Raw genomic sequence first — 18,152 nt, 5'->3', positions numbered from 1 at the left:
ATTAAATTCCAAAATACATGTAATTATAATCAGGTACAGTTACTGAGAAAAAAATGTGCAATTTAATTACATTTACTAATCAAAATGTTGTTGATTTCCAAGAAGTCATTGTACATTTGAAAATATTATTTTGGGTAAAACGTTTGGAATAACATTCATTCTGTTGCATTGGATCTTTTCTAAGCATAAGCATAAACTTTATTGCCAAGTGTTATCAAAAATACAAGGAATATGACTCCAGCCCAAAGGCCCCTGATATGCACAAAATTGTAAAAGCAGAATAAACCAAAAGTAAAAAAAAGTCCTGAGGGATTGTGGAGCCCAGGAACTTGTAGGACTCCACGACTGAAACATTGCTGCTGATTATAGTGAGCCGAGATAGGATGGGGGCACTCCTCCTAAAATCCACTATCACATCCACTGTTTTCAGCATGTTCAGGAAATTAACACAGTGAGGGGAGAGGAACAATTAAGGACGAGGACATCAGACATCTGAACAGCCACCCAGATCCCAGGTCAGCCTATGGTCCAACATTATCCAGTTAGCTTAAGTTTAGTCGTCTTAAATGAGCTAGCACATTAAAAAGTTACATGCAAATGTCAAGGTCGGTCTGCTGAGATATTAAATGTTATGGTCCTTCCACTTCGACACCATGGCACCACTTTTACACTGCTGCTAAAAGATACGGTTTCCAGTACAAATTAATTTATATTGTGTCCTGGTAATATAATTAAAAAACATATGGTTTGTGATTTAAGTGCACCAAATTTTGTGAACAAATTATGTGGAAATAGAGGATAACTACATGCAAAAGACCAAGCTGTCACCCAAATATTGTCAGGTGATGTGTGTACCAACAGCTTGTGCCATCATTGCTATGAACATTTGTGAGCCTCTATCTAAATATTACAGGGTCACAAATGTTGATTAAGAGCCTAATCATATTTGGGTCATGGAATCTGATGGTGTAACATGTCTGCTGCTGTGTTTACAGTCAAATCAGTGGAGACTGTCTGATGGCACCTTAGTTACATCCCTATAGATCTTTTCCACTGCTTTCTAAATAAGAATAAACATAAATTTAAAAAGCCACAAGCTTTAGTTGGACTTTATTTGTGACTTAGGTTAAACGAAGTCCCGACGTAGCAGCCACAGTGACAGTGTTCTCCTCCTCCGGCTGGTGCCATTAATCACTCCCTTACAGTAGTATCTCTCATCACCGATAGGTGTCGCTGCTGACACTGGTACCCAAGCCGTCTGTCAGTTTGTCTGGCAGGGATCGGGGGATGTTGTATTGTGAACGAGAGAGAGAAGGGGGGAGAGAGAGGGAGAGAGAGCACCTCTGCCGCTCTCCCTGCCTCATCTCCTGTGCGCAGTGCTCCGGCTCGGCCGCTCCTTCCTTCTTCATTTCCTCCTCCCCACAGCTGGCTCTCACGTCTCGGATGCTAGCTTGCCTTCTCCTTTCTCACACCGCGCTGGATCAAATACTTCGGAGGGTATATAAGGACTAACTACCTGATTTGCATGGTCTGAATTTCGGGAAATTCTCACGTCGGAAAGGAGGGGAGTCGAGAGGGAAAAAGGAGGCTCTCCATCCCCCGAGGGAATTTATTTTACAGTAAGAAGGCGCAATGTCATCCCAGTTTCCTCATCCCGCTCATCTCACACCTCCCATCTGTACAAATGCTTGAAAAATGAGATCCTGCTGGGAATCTTGTTGGATGTTGTATTTTGTGCGGAGTGTGTGCCAGATGTTTTTGCTATTTTGTGTCGGTTAATTCCAAGGCGTGGTGTGGCTTGTGTGCGTGTGTGTCTTTGTTGTGATGGGGGCGACTGACGTGGAAACGGTATTAGTTTGAAATTGACCTAAATTTAAGCGACATTTGTAAGATTATCACCAGTGACAGCGACTCAGTGCGACTGGCTGCAACGTCTTTGTGTTACCTTTGCAGAGACAAACACAATATTTGTTTCTCTCGGTCATCAGCAGCCATGTGAACGGATGACGAGCACCTTCCAGCTCTGGCCTGCCTGCTTGAATGGTGAACTAAAAACACCACAGCGTGTTTCTGATCAGCTCCAGGCTGTTTTTCCTCCCCAGCTAATCGTTGCCAGCAATACTGTACTTCACCAGAGAGCATTACAATATTTGCTCATGATAATTGTCTGTGGATTTCTGCTCTGTGACCTGGCACAAACTGGGGCCTACTAGTTTCTACTGAATTAGCCTTCATACAGCCTTGCAGTATCTCTGTCCCTGTGGGCTGCATGGCAGCTCATGATGCCTCATTTAAAGTTAATTCCTGTTTTCTCTTATCAGCTACATCGGTGTAGATCACACAGGCTATCACTCCCAAGATGAAGGAGCTACCCAGCCCTAATAAGAAGTTGATGGACATTGGAGAGGTGGGGGGAGCTGCAGAGGGGCTCTTGATAAGGCCAGCAGAATAGATGATATCTGATAGTGAAATGCCTGTTTAAGTTTCTCATCACCACTTTTTTCATATTGATCATTGTATTTGTGTGTGTACACTATGTTGTGACATGACAGATCAGAGAATATAAGCGTAAGGATTATGGTGATAACCACTGAGGTGGACAATAGACAATAGAGAACTGTGCCAGTTTCTCTGACCTTGGTCCTTAGTCTCCTGTTGGTGAGCTGTGCAGCCTGGACCAGTGGAAAGTCCCACACTGACCACTAGAACCATTCAAATCACACTAATGATGTCAAATACTAATATGTTTTTCATATGGTTTATCTTTTGAGTTTAAGGCAGTATTTTACTCCTTGTTCTGTCTTTTCACTTTCAGTGGTTCCCAAGGTTTGTGACCTTTTAAAAGTAACTCATCGTACTGGGAAATATGCTTATTTACTTAGTGATACCACTTTCATTCTGAATGCAAATATGAAGTTAGTCAGCTAGTTTAGCTTAGTAAAGCCACAGGAAACATGGCTCCATCCAAAACTAACAAAATCTTCCTTCCAATATGTATGAAGCTCACTTAGCAGCTATGATTAATATGCACCACAACAGCATTGTAAAAACAACAATTGTATGGAGGGTTATGTGTTGGACTACTTCTCGGCCATGTGCACTGACGTCCTGGAAAATAGGCTGGTTGCAGCTTCATATTCAAAAGACAGTTATTAGAGTGATATCAATGTGCTCACTTATTTCTCTGCACAAAACCAAATAAGGTCATTTTTGTCAAAATGTAAAAGCATGGCTTTGAATCCAAGTACTTGTATTGTATACTTGTGACATATTGTCACAGGTTGCATATGTCTGAGGTCTGAGATATTACCTACTTAGATTTATTTGATTAGTGTTTAGTGACCTAAAGTGGGCATTTCACAATAAAAAAGCAAAGACAAGTAAAAATTCCCATTATAAGTATCTTGAAACCACTCAGATTAATCCTGCGACACAGCAAGGGGTCCTGGAACCACTGAGTCTGGCCCCATAATCCATAACAGATAGCATTATCAGTGTTTCAATGCAAACCTTCTCATGTTGCTGACTGTGGCTTGAACATGATCACAGTTTTAGCTCCGCACCTGCAGTATGCATTTGTGTCTGCCAGAGTGCACACAGACTGCATGTGTTTACTGACTACTACAAGCCAGATTTGCAACATCTCAAAGCAGGGCTCTAAACACCTAACACACTCAGATGAAACTGCCAGCCAGTGTTCTCGTCACACAACATTTAACTGATCAAAGAGCGTCTTTTCCCAGATGTTACTGTGTGCATTCACGTAACACACTGAGCAGCATTACAGGAAGCAGAAGTCCTCAGTTAATAACTTTCACCTGCTTCTGTGGGGTATAATAGAATAAAACCCCCCATCTCCCACCACCCAAATCCACTCTTCATTTTTCTGCCTAATTGCCAAAGATTCATGCTGGATAGTGGAGCGGCCCTACAGCTACATCCCTGGTGAAAAGTCTGAAAAGTGATGCATCCTTCTCCAAAGACTCGCCTTGGCTGTTGCAGCAGGCTTCATTAAGATTTTATATTAAGAAGATGATGCCTGTGATGTGAACAATCTCTTACTAACATTTTACTGAGACTGATCCAAGATACTCAAATAAGTGTTTGCCATATTGAATCCCATTCTAGACTAATGAATGTAATATACACACTGCAACAAAATAATGTAAACATTTCTTATGTAAAGACTTAATAATTACAATTCATTACAACTTATTTGTGTTCTTTTGATCATCATTGCAGTTGGTTATGACACATTTTACACACCAGCCTGACTGCTGAGATCTGGGAACGTATGAGAGAAATGGCATGACAAAATTGGAAGTGAGTTACACTTGGAGAGCAGATATAATATAATATAATATAGAGTACACCTATGTTTACAGGTATTTTTCGTTCTTTTGACCTTCTTCCCTTCAGTTGTTTGACTGTGCAGGCTGTAACTTGAAGCAGTGGTATTGGTATTTTTTCAGCCATTATTCTCTCTTGACCGTGCAGTGATGCTGTAAATGTATGAACTCTAGCATACCAGTTATAGCGGCTCTGTCACTCCCATGTCCCCTCTCTGCTGTGCATGAGCAAAAGTGCTCCTTGTGCTGATTGGCTATAAGGATCCAGAACCTTTTTTCTCATTTACAGAGCCAGCACACAAAAAGCACGGTATTCTAAGCGCACACACTGGAAGGACCGCAAGAAGAACATGAGGAAAATGTAACTGATTTTGATGAAATGAATTACGGATTAGAATTTTGGACTATACCTTTAAATCTTTTTTTCTCCAGTCATTTCAGTCCAGTCTAATATCATGTACAGGATTTGAGAATTCAATCACTGCACGTTTATTGCTGCTACCATGGTGACAAGTGATGCTGCATAACACTATCAGTTTTATGCAACCCTGCTTCTCACTGTCCACTTTTATAAACTTTCCACTGTTGGATTCAGTAATATAGCCATATAGTGTGTGGTTACTGCTGGCACAAACTCAGATGTTCTGAGTACTACTGCAGCAGCTGATTTCAGATCCACTTCCATTTTAATGTCATGTAATTATATTTTCTCACCAATAAATCAACATTCTTGCTGATGATACTGTAGTCTTATGCCAGTCATTTAATGGCAGGCCTAGTTAAGATGTAACTATGCTACAAGCTTGTAAATAAAGGGAGTAAAACAACAGCAACAATGACAATTCAAAGGCTGAACCTCATTTTGTGGCAGGAATTTTAAAGAAGAGCTTTAGACCTTACACATTTTGGAACATCCTTATGCACTGACAGAACTGCTTCAGCTCAGTCATATTCTTAGAATGTGTGGTGTGACTGGCTCTTTGGAGCTCAATTCATAGCATTTCTCTTGGGTTGTTTGGGTGCTGACTGGTCCACTCCTAAAGGTGGATTTTCTTTGTTTGAAGTCATTTTGTGGTAGATTTACTTCTATGTTTAAGGTTATTCTGCAAAACTTTCTATTGTGCTTCAGTTGGTGAACGCCCACCATGAAAAACTTGGAAATTACATTTTCCTCTTGATCATGGCAAGCTGTTCCTACCCAGAGACAGCAAAGCAGCCAGATCATGATGTTCCCTCCACCCTATTTTACTACGGGGATGACATTTCATACTCGTTTGCAGTTCCCTTTTACACCATATGTAGTGCTGTGTGTTCTTCCCAAATAGTTCAACCTTAGTTTCATCATTCCAGAAAAAATAGTTGTTTTTTTTGTTTTTTTTTTTGGAGGTAAGTTGCTTCCTCTGTGATGTCATGGTGTCCTGATATGTTAACCAGCTGCAATTATGCTTTTAAGGTTTTAGCTGTTACTCTGGGCTTTCTTTTTTACCTCACTGAGCATCCTATTTTTCCCTGGGCATCATCTTAGCTGGGCGCCCAGTTGTAGCAAGATTAGCCACAGCACTAAATTGTCTTCATTTACAGACATTTTGTTTAACTCTGGGTTAGCTAAATTGTTCGAGAGTGTTTGTAACCATTTTTTGCTTTATGCAAATCAACAATTCTTAATCATGTCTTTTGAAATCTCTTTTTTGTGAGCCATAGTTTAGACCAGTAGATGGTTCTTTTGAATCAGTGAAATCAAACATTTATAGGTGCATTAACTAAGATTTTACACATTGTCACATGGGACACGGCGTAGTGTCTCTACACTGTACTAATCCCATCTGTGACATTCTGCTAACAGCACTTTTGTTATTCCAGCCTCTCTAACCTGTGTTTTTAAAGTCAGCTTTGTAAATCAGCCCAGTCTATCACCTTAGAGGTGCTCTTGGCAGCTTCAAGTCTGAAACGTTGGCTGGCAGACCGAAGAGGTCCTGTTCTTTTGCATAGAGTAAGTGGGACAAAGAAAGAGCATAAACAGGGTTAACATCAGTTTGAATTTTTGAGATGCAAAGTGTTAAAAGCAGTCAAAGGACTAATTTGATTCAGATGAGGTGTTCTTCCTTCTGGGTGCATTAGCATCTAAACCTATCATGTTTGTTTTGATAGCGTTGGCTACGTGGCATGGTCATGATTTTACCATTGTATTAATATGATTTTAATTTTCGAGTAATTCAAGCTTTGTGTAAAGTAACGTTACTGCTTTGTGCCACATTAGCAGTAATCAGAGTGTTCTACTGGATTACAAGCTAACAATAGCATTGTACTGGAGGCTGCATTCTTGTACAGTTTGTGACATTGTGACATCCTGTTTCGAAACAGGATGTGGTGGGTGGGGCAAAGAGCAGTTATAGTATCAGTGTGTTCTAAGTCTCACCCTCTAGTGGCTGAGAAGAAATTATGTGGAGCAGCTTTCACAAAAAAATATACTCATTAATGCAATCTGTTTAGTCTATTGGTGTGTAGCCAAACCCATGATTGGAAGCTGCAGAGAAAGGAACTTGATTGTGGTCATTTCATCACCTGAGATTTGCACCTGACCAGTGTTATAGGTTTTAATACCTGTATAGCTCCATCAGTGAAGGTCAACATCAGCACTATTAGATTTCCATCAGTGACTCCATGAAAGTGCTCTTCTATAACCAGTGGTGTCTCTGTATGACAGTACCCTTTATACTGTAGATACTTCTGTCCAAAGCAAAACTAGTATAATGTAATACTCTGTACCAGACATGATGCTCATATTTGTTGAATAAAAACCAGATTACTTGCTTATGGTAAAGAAGTAAATTTAGAGTGCTTGTAGAATGATGTAATTTAGTTCAATTTAGTAATCAAATACTACATGGAAAAAACCTCAATCTGCCCAGCAAAAGCAAGACACTATTTTTTTAATCACTGCAGTACAGTAGCAAATTAATGAAAAATGGATACATGAGAAGCATCTTTCATCTCTTTCTTAAGCCAAGTTCAGACCAGGGCTGTTATTGTTTAAATTAGTCCACAATTATCTCAGTGTCTGGCAAAGCTTAAACCCTGCCTATCCCTCTGCCCTGAGGGAGACAATAATACTTCTCCTAATCCACAGAGTGCTTGTAAATGGAGTCACTGATGGAAATCCAAAAGGCACTGGTGCTGACCCTTGATATTTGCACAGTGTATTAAAACCTACAGCACTGATCAGGAACAAAACTCGGGCGACTTAACAACCACCAACCATTTTCTCTCCCAGCAGCTTCCACTCATGGGTCTGGCTGGTTCACTAATGGATGATAGCAAATAACAGCTTCACCTTCTTCCCTGTCACAACTGCTGAGTGGTTTTCCCTCTTCTCCTTTGCCCTAAGAGGAGAGAGGAGCAAAGCAGAAGCTATGGAGAGGGTAATGCATGTATGTTGGACATTATTTTGTCACTTGAATTTTGTTCATTTCACTTGCTGGTTGAGTGTGCACTTTGCAGCCAGAGAACTATTTTTGCACAATTGCCTTGCATCTATATTTACTATGGCACCCATTTGGTTGTGCTTTAACATTAGATTGAAAATGCAACTATATCTGTCTCACTCTGCTCAGCAGAATGATGTAATTTAGTTCAATTTAGTAATCAAATACTACATGGAAAAAACCTCAATCTGCCCAGCAAAAGCAAGACACTATTTTTTTAATCACTGCAGTACAGTAGCAAATTAATGAAAAATGGATACATGAGAAGCATCTTTCATCTCTTTCTTAAGCCAAGTTCAGACCAGGGCTGTTATTGTTTAAATTAGTCCACAATTATCTCAGTGTCTGGCAAAGCTTAAACCCTGCCTATCCCTCTGCCCTGAGGGAGACAATAATACTTCTCCTAATCCACATCTGACTGCATTGCTCACCCAATCAATCCCCCATGGAGCGACATGTTGCCAAGTTGCAGGTGCCAAGTTGTGGTTGCTGTGGCAACATGGACTCAGGGATGTGTGATGTCAGCCAGGTGTGGTCTAGCAGTCTGGAGTCTAACAAGGCTGACCCTTATTGTGGATAATGACCAAGAGTGCTGTGATAGTGATGAGTCTTTTTGTGTATGAGGGGAAGCAAAGGAGGGGCGACTCAAAGTTAGCTTGATGTGTGTGAAGGAGCGAGTGAGTGTGTGGGTAGGAGTGGCAAGAGAAAGTTTTCTTCTTTTGGGTTGTTACTGTATATCTGTGTATACAAATTTGCTTTTTTGAAATGTGACACATTCACATGTGGCACATACAGTATGTATTCATAAACCAGTGAAATTATCATTGAAAAGGGCCATTTTAACAGTGAGATCAGCAGACATGTTCTGTAGCTGTGTATTGCTTGGAGTTTTTGTAATACTCGTGCCCTCATAAGTGCCATGCGGAACGCCGTGACTAACTTCAGTCTGTGTGGAACATTCGTCATTAACATGAACAAATTGAAATCTTTCTGATAAATAAGATTTGAACCAACTTAGTGCAGTTCCTTTAATCCCAATAACATGTCCAAGTCTCTGCAGTAAAATGCTGTGATCAATGGTGTCAAAAGCAGCACCGAGATCTAAGAGGACTGAGATGTAAGTACGGAGACAAGTCCTTTGTTTGAGGCTAGGAGGTGATTGTTGGTGACTTTCACCAGTGCAGTTTCTGTACTATAATGGACTGACTGAAAATCCTCAAACAAATCATTCTTGTGCAAGTGGTCACATAACTGCTTTGCAACAGCTTTTTCAAGGATTTTAGAAATAAACGAGAGACTGGATATTGGTCTATAATTAGCAAGAACACCTGGGTAATGATGGGACGTACTATGCCGATGCTTCAAACCGTGTGTCAAGAAATCCAGGAAGTCTTTAGTGAAATGCATATTGAGGCTTGTATTGTTTATGGTGAGTGACATCATCGATGACATTTGAAGCCTTGCTGCATGTAGCGGTTCGGGAAGTGGTTACAATTTTGCCATGAGGTATTGATAGTTATAAAGCTCAAGAAATCTGGTGGTTTATTACAGTTCAGAGGATCAGCAGATGGATGGTGGGAAGATGAGGTGCTTGCTTCGACTCAGGCTGATGAAGGCAGGAAGTGAGTACGATTACCACAGGAACAGGAAACAGCAGTCCTCCAGCTCCAACAGCCAGCGACAAGTATCATTTTTATAACCAGTTCTACAGTACTTGATTCGGATATTGTCAAGCCAAATGGTCCATTATCATGTGTATGCTCAGTAGGTCATTATCATGCCACACATCTTTGTTGTCGTGCTACAGTTGATACTAAAAAGTGGGGGTTGGGGGGGTTGGGCAGTACTCCCCTTATTCACATGTTAGCACGCCGAGATATTTTATTCACTTATGTTATTATATTTACAGCATGTTTTTCTGCCCCAAATTGTCAAAAAAGAGGATGTTTAAATCAAATGTACATGATGTAAAAAAATACCAGTAATAATTATAATTATAATTATATTAATTCATTAGTTAGCCTGCAGCCATTATCAACAGTAGGTAAAGTCAGTCAGACCACTGCACAGTCGGTACATACTACTGTCCATCAGTTCAATGTGCTGCTGATCTGAGGTGGCTCATGTGTGTGATATCGTATTAGATGTTTCTTTAGGGCATGAATGTTACATCCATTCAAAGTAAAGGAGACCAGTAGCAATCCTGCTCTGATTACTGCAGGTAGCATAATGCCATAAAATCAATATTCCCATGATACTTTGACCCTCATATAATTGCTTGATCATGAAAACCTACTGCTGTCATCTGAAATGATGCTGATATGCTTGTTAGTTTGAAAGTTCAATTCAGTTTTATGTGTAGGCTACAGTACCAGTTCACAACAACAAGTGCATAGTGAGGTCTAGACTTCACAGTATTACAGGGAAAATCCAACAAATCCCTCTTGAGCAAGCACTCAAGATAAACAATAGACATGACAGACATTCACCTGTTGGTTTAGCGGTAGAATGGAGACTTCAGTGAGTGGACCACAGGCAAACCTCTGAAGATGTCACAATTCTACAAGTTTGTATTCTGTTTGTTCAACAGTTGTTTGATAAACTGCTCATACAGTGTCCGCTATTGGAGAAGAGCAGCCCCTCAAGACACAGAGAAAAAATACAGTGAAGCAAAGTAGGATGGTCCGTGTCAACGCCTTAGGTTATCCCAGTTGACAGTAAAGGGAAGCAGGCAGTGTAGCACTTGTTAGATTCCGACAGCAGAAATGCAACTACTCCAGCTTCTTTCCATGGTCCAAAGACATACAGCTGATTGGTGACTCTAAGTTGCCTGTGAGTCTGAATGGTTATCTGTCTCTAACTGTCAGCCCTGTGATAGACTGGTGACATGTCCAGACTGTACCCTGCCTCTCACCCACTGTCAGCTGGGATTGGCTTCAGCCCCCTGAAATCCTCTACAGGAGTAGCTTAATTGATATTGGATTTATGGGTGGACTGGCATCAGGCATCCAGGTCTCAAAGCTCAAAACTGAAGACAAAATGATCACTTCAAATATTTAGAACCAGTCTCATTTGTTTATAACCTTGTATATTCATGTTCTTCCCTTTACTTACCCTTCATTAAGGAGTGGACTACATGAGGTATTGTAGCTTTTAGACCTACAGTATTTACCTTTTCACTTAATCTATTTCACTGAAAAAGCAGGTTGAGCTTTTGTTGTGTGCTCAGGTATACAGTATGTGTGTGACTTTGCATGTCCTTGTCTTTTTGCATGTGTGCTGTGTGTCTTTGACTGTGTGGGCACTGGAGGACTGCCTGTAGCGTGACAACTTTTTGTTCTCACATGCTTTCAGTAATTATGAACTGTAAGTGGGTCTTAAAAATTACAAATGAGCTTCTTTTCCATAAAAGCTGCTGAGAGAAATCCATTATGTCCAAAGCTTGTGGAACTATGAAGTTAAAAGAGAGAGAGAGAGAGAGAGATTGCGATGGTCAAACCACCCATTCATCACTTATCACCTTGATGAGAACAATTCTCACTCTGTTTTATTTTTTCCAGCCTGTGTTCTTTGGAACTGGCGGAGGATATGTTCACACAGATTTTTCACAGACAGAGGCAGAGAAAGAAATTCCATTTGGGTGTGACATTAACAGTTGTCACAAGGATGTTTTTGTTCCTTTTGTGTTTTTTCAAGATTTGGTTCTTGGTTTCCAGTTTAATCAAACAATACATTTGCACTTCATTTTGGCAAATAAACACTTCACTACTAAGATTTGTTTCAACTCTATTTTGTCTGAATTTGTGTTATCTTTATTTCTCCGTACCCAACCTCCCCACCCTCCATGACTCCACTGTTTAGATTTTTTTACCCTGTTTGTTGTACAGTTTTTGCTGAGTGTTTTGTTTGTATGGGGTCTGTTGCAGAATGCATGGTGTTGGTGTGTTCTTTTGCTTCAGACTGCGTCTTTGATTGTTTTCTGACCAAAACTGCCCCTATTTTTTGAAACCCTAACGTACTGTAAAAATCCCTTAAAGTGACAATTACATCTGAAAAACTGACCACATTCTAAAGTTGCTCTAAAATGTGGTAAAGCTATCCATGGTACGCAAAGGATGAATCCAGTGTTGCTAAATTAGTGATTTTTGCACCAGGCTTGGCAACTTTTGAACAAACATTGTTCCTAAATAAAGCATAGTGACAAATTCAGTGTCTTGGCCAAGGACACTTCAACATGTGGACTGCAGGCATCTAGATTCAAACCTCCAACCTTCCGGTTGGGAGACAACTGCTCTACCCACCGCCTCTGATGCCTCCCCCATGACCAAATACTTGCAAAGCTAAAGAGATTCACATCACCCTCAGCTGCACAGTACTTTGTGATTATTGCTAATCAGCAAATGTTAATGTGATTAAATATAAATCTAAGACGGTGACAATGGTAAATGTTATACATGCTTGCTTAACATAACCATGTTAGTACTGTCATATCGACCATGTTAGCATGTTGATGTTAGCATTTAGCTCAAAGGACCACTGTGGCTACAACCTCACAGAGCCACAGGTGTTGTTGTGGACTCTAAACATTCCCAGACATACGGTGAGATCATTTTTGCCAGTGAAGAGTCACTGTGCTTTATTATTCCTGAAAATGAAAGGTGTTATCTCTTTTTTTTATATGTGTGTCCATTAATACTAATAGCAGATGTACCCTTTATCAATATTTTGTCACCATAGTGACTAGGATGAGCTCATGAGTATGCAAACAGTTGCAGAGTCATTACATGTGCTCATCTTTCCAACAGCCCCCAGCAATAAATTGCAATTGCAAACAGCTTTCTGCGCTCATGTTAAAAAACCTTATTTATATCCAGGATAAAGAAAAGCGTGTGTGAAATATACTTTTTTCTTGGAGATTAGTCGTATTATGTGGGAAAACATTAGCAGAACTAATTAGCTGGAAAGGTCTTCTTATGAGATAGTTAGACACGAAATAAGCAGTGCAAATAATGAGGATGTTGTTTCCAGTCACCGCCTGTGAAATTACCCCCGGCTCACAAGGCCACGCCTATGCTCTTTGTACACTGCTCACTTAGTGAATGAGAACTAATTCATGTTTTTATACCAGTGGTGTTTTGTCATTTTTGCATCTATCGTTACATCATGATCATACTTAACCCTGAGCCCTTACACATTTAGAAACTCACTATAATAAAGATTAAACTTGTTAAAGTCATTATTTTTGTCAATTCATTCAGACAGAAGAGACTGAGGTATCTGAATCAGCTATGATGTCAGAAAGAAAACATAACATTTACACAGAACAAGATGCTTGCAGTATTTTCCTAACTAGTGTACCTCAGCTGTGTGGGGCCTTTTTGGGGTGTTTTATCACCAGACCTAGTTAGGCAAAAATGGCTCCAGTGTTTGGCAGCTACTGATTGAAAATGTCACACTCTGCCTCCTTGAAAGGTGCCTAGGACACAGTGAGCTTCTAAACATAGCCTGAAGGAAATATTTTCTCTCAGACTTTTTAACTTTGACTAATAAGGATTTGTCAGGTTGAGCCAAGCATCTTGCTGATGACTAAGCACTGTGTCTGACTAAGAGATGAAAAGACGCTGCAATTTATTGGCTAAGGGTCAAATCCCTAAGATATTTTCACTCATCTGGCTAACATACTGCACTCCATGTGCTCCAGTATGCCAGTTAGGCCCAGGCATTCCTTATTTGCACTCCTCTCAGCTGCTCTAGTAAAACAACACTGAGTCTTTACTTATTGTAGCCTTCAGGCTAAATTAATGAATCTCATTGATTTGTTGCTAGAAAATAACACTGTGTCCTCAGTTAATGCACTTTTCAGCCTAATTAATGGAAGACAATGATTAGACAACAATAAACTGGATGTATGTGTATTTGTGTTAGACCTTTTTGTTTAGAGTCTGGATATGTACAGTATGACACCTTCTTTCCTCGTCTTGCCTCTTACATCTCTGTTCATTAAATCTGATTGTTGTGCAGGTCATTATTCCAGAGTCATGTTGCATTTACAAGCATTATAAACATTAAACTACTTGACAGTGTGGCTGAATTGGAGTCTGGCTGTAGACAGGCCTGTAGTGGTAAAAACTAAAATGGGTAAATCTTTTCTAATCCCATGTCTAATTCTGTCATTCTTCCATGTGGTTCATGATGCTGTACAGATAGGCACAGTGGTGCTGAAAATTTGCACAAAATTTTATGCTGTTGAGACATTTGGAACAAATAGGTAGCGAGATAAAGTGATTTTGAGCCTCTAAACCCAGTAATTTTTACCTTAGATTTCACAGTGTTTTGGCCTTCTCATAACATGGACTACCACCTGACTTTGGCTGATTCTAAATTACGTTCTATCATTTTCCCTCTTTTATCTGATTCTTTAAATCATACACGTGTTTGCTTTTGTCATTTGTTTCTCTCTCACTTTGTTCTCCTGTCCTCACATTCCTTCCTTTACTCCATGTAATATGAAAAACACCAGATTAAAAAGCCTAACTGTGCATGCAGAATGACTTGATTAATGCAGTGTAGTTATAGTTTTCATGTCACCTGCACATCATGTTTCTCATGAGAAAATATCATCATAATCCACTGAGCTAACATAAATTATAAAGTGACATCATGGACAATTAATACTACTGTGGAACATGAAACTAGCTTCATCTAAGAGCTACCTATAGTACTTAGTCGTTTGTTGATAGAAAATTATTTTTAATGCAGCATGTTTCAAATGATGTCCACTCTATAAACTTAGATTCATTCATCTGACTGATTGGTCACACTGCTTTTTCCTGCTAGCTTTAGTGCAGAAGGTGCATTTGTTCTTGAAATGTAGCAGAAAATGCTTGTTGGTTGAGTATCTGTTTTTGTTTAATGACCGCAGAGCTCTCTAAATTGTTATAAGACAGCCGAGCGGATCGCCTGCACACTTTCATCTCTACTGTGTTGTGGAGTATATGGCTGAGATGACATAAATTAAATGACTTGACTTGAATAGGCCTATAATGTTCCAGCATAGCACAAAACAATGCTTGAATTTACAACATAATTTAAATGGTGGATAAGCAGTCTTCACATGCATTTACTCTCCACTACAGTGAGGTTTCATGGCAGTGCTACACACACACATTTTGGTTGTGTGTGTTTTCTTATACTGTAACTCACATAGGACAATATGAGGTCACTATTGGATGCTTGATGTGACTGAACACACATTATTCTTTAAATTGCCCTATACATGAAGGTCTTTTTCTTCTCACTTGAAACGTAGTTTAGGCCTGGTCTGTTAGGCTGAAGCATGGGGATGAGAGGGGAGGGGACATGAGTATTAAACAGGAGAAGAGAGAGTGAGGAAGTGGAAAAAATGCAGATAGAGGCAAGAACAGGCTTTATCTACATAGTGTACATTCTTCACCACTGACTGTGAGGGTCAGTGACACATGAAATATGAGAGACAGCAGCTCTCTTCACTGTTTATAGCGCTACAAGAAAGAGAAAGACAGAAATAGCAGACACGCCACATACACTCCAGGGGAGAGCTGGCATCATATTTTCATTTGCTAAAGAAGAATTGCATCCAATTTTCAGAATGCACATATGTCACAGCAATGGCACCAGACAGGCCAGTCGGATTCAAGTACAATTCATGTACAAGTCCTTTCCATAGTCTCTGCATCCAGTGCCATCACCTTTCTTATTAACTCACAGAGAAAACGTTTGTTGTGCTGATGCTTTGTGATGATTCAAACTCTGTAGTGTTTTGCACAAACTGCTAAAAATGTATCGGTGCTCCTGGGAACTGTACAGCTGGGGATAGCACTGAAAAGAAGGAAGAAGAAGTCAAGGGCAAAGAGACACACAGATTAGTCATTTAATTTACAGTATATTACATTGTGTTTGGATGAAGCTTTGACCTGTGAGTAAGATTCAAAAAAGACTGGATTTGATTTAATTCTGGAATTTAGCCTTATCAAGCACTAGAAAAAACCTCTGCTAGCCACTGCTAATGCTAAATTAATAGGGGTCATAAGGACAACTGTCACAGATGGATGAATATTTAAGGACCACTCATCATTTGACATCATCCATCATGTTATTTTTGATATAAAGTGACTTACACTGATGTCACTCAAAATTGCATAACATCTCAGTACTATCAGGCCAAAGAATGATCGGAACATCAGATAAAAATAAGCTGAAACAGAGGAAGTGATTTGCAAAGCCAGATAAAGGAAAACCATGGGTTGCAACTTTTACAGAAACTATTACAGTTAAAAATCTGTTTTTTTGCAAGAACTTAAACAATAGCAATTCTGCAATTTAAAAAAGATTGAAGAAGCAAAGCAGATATTCAAGAGTGGTTTTTGGTGTTTGACATTTCACAGATTCTCACAGAGTCCTACTGTATTTGCATCATGCTGTCCAAACCACAGTCATCTCTACTGTTTGATGCTGCTGTTTTCATGCTTGAAGTCGAGCTTTTACCATGGTCAGAGGCAGAAGCCGAGGGCAGCTGTGCCTCTTTGATGCTATCTTCCATAAGCGATTTCTTTAGAGATGTCATTTCTTTTGAGAAAAGCCCTTCAAAGTCAGGCTGATGTATTATGCATGGTGTTACAGTAGCTAGCTAGTTTGCTAGTATTGTGGTAATGGTGATGCTTGCAGTGCTGAGAATAGCAATGGGAAGCCTTTTGGGAAGTTTTCCCCTTTCGCTTTCACTTAGTGTATGTTCTTTTTAAATTAAGTGCAGTCATATTATTGTGCAAACACTGTACAGAGATAACAGTGGACAATACTGTACATATTCATTTATTTATCATGATTTGTTTTATTACATTTAAGCACCATTGCTTGAAATAAAAAAAACCCTACAATTTAAACAAAACAAAATCTGTTTGCCCATGATCATAAAATAATTAATTTTATAAATAAAAAGTTTTACAAGCTTTAGCTGATAATCTTTTGCACGGCCAAGGCAATGACAAAGACAAAGACAAAGCCCAACAGAATTACTTTGTCTTCTGTAGTCTTATTTGTAAATATTAATATACAGTAAATCAACAACTGAAAAATACTTTTTATCTCATTGTATTTGAGGATATTTGGCCCTTCTTCTTCTGTATTATTCCGAATGTAAAAATGGAATCTGCAGTGAGCAGGGTGGCTTAATCTCAATAATATAGTGTTTGGTTAAAGCAGACAGGATAGTTAATTATGTTTGCAATTAAATTCCTTAAATCATCTTTTGTTCTTCCTTAAATAGATTTTGTGCCATTTGCTAATTGCTGTTATGAGTTGAGAGTCTCGCCTTCTTTGACTCTTCACAGAGCCTGTATATGACAGGACATCTGTGTTTCATTTGTTTTTGAAATTGTTTTTAAAACTAATATTTGTGGCCATGTTAGTGAATTTAAGCAACTTTTTTAACCAAACAAAACAATAAATACAGCACCTCCCAGCTAAAATGGCAACCCCCTCATATTTACTTCACTGGTGAATTAATAAATCCTCTGCAGTTTAATTCTAACAAGCAGTCAGGGCAGCTTTTCCTGACAAGAGTTTGACCAGTGCAGTTAACTTTGTCTGAGGCTGTAAACTTTCATTCCTGAATGCTTTTGTTCACAAACTTCTGTGTTACAATGCTTTTGTCATCATGTGATTTGAATTTCTTTATAGGTGGACAAGGGTGGTGCTAGTTTTAATTTGTCTTTATACTGTTTAGCACCACCATTGCCACCTCTGTAATTATATCGTGTAGCGAAGGGCCTTTTGCAAATGTAGCAGCCAAAGGCTCTTTGGAAAACATGTATAATTCATGATGTTGATCCTATTTTTAGCCACTCTGGCTTGTTGTGTGGAGACAGAAATGCAGCATTAAACAAGGCTACTTTGTAATGAAGTTGAGGGTTTACTCAATAAGTAACAGTTTGTTTGCTTCCACTTGTAACTTTTGCTTACTGGGAGGCTATGCTGAAAGAGGAAGAGCTTTTTTTTTAACCTCATGTTCATTTTGTTGTATTTTCAAAAGTAAAAATAAATAAATACAATAAAACATATACCTAAGTTCATATCACTCTTTATTTTTATTGAATTTATATTTTTCTTCAAGCTCAAGCTCTTAATCCTTACAAAAGTAGTGTTATTCCAGTGAGTGCCATTACATTTCAATAAAAAATGAATATCTTAAGGACATGAATTGGACACATCTGTGTTTACTAGAGTGGCATTAAACCAAGGAGTGTCTGCTTTTATTTTAAATCGGAGACAACGGTGATGTTCGAGG

The 18,152-nt window shown here is 39.3% G+C and overlaps 1 protein-coding gene across 6 annotated transcripts in view; it reads left to right on the top strand.

The window, feature by feature from the left end:
• Positions 1-1,279: 1,279 nt before the first annotated feature.
• The window catches only part of ctnnd2b (catenin (cadherin-associated protein), delta 2b), a 231,061-nt gene continuing 214,188 nt past the window's right edge, over positions 1,280-18,152 (top strand). For all 6 annotated transcript variants that reach the window (XM_020604514.1, XM_020604508.1, XM_020604511.1 and 3 more), the window contains exon 1: positions 1,280-1,619. The gene's annotated coding sequence lies outside the window, so the exon portion shown is untranslated. The remainder of the gene's footprint in view (positions 1,620-18,152) is intronic.

Source organism: Monopterus albus, unplaced genomic scaffold (assembly GCF_001952655.1).
Source record: "Monopterus albus unplaced genomic scaffold, M_albus_1.0 scaffold66.1, whole genome shotgun sequence".
Lineage (NCBI taxonomy): Eukaryota > Metazoa > Chordata > Actinopteri > Synbranchiformes > Synbranchidae > Monopterus > Monopterus albus.
Note: the sequence above shows the minus strand (reverse complement) of the source record. Positions and strands in the feature narration are given on the sequence as shown.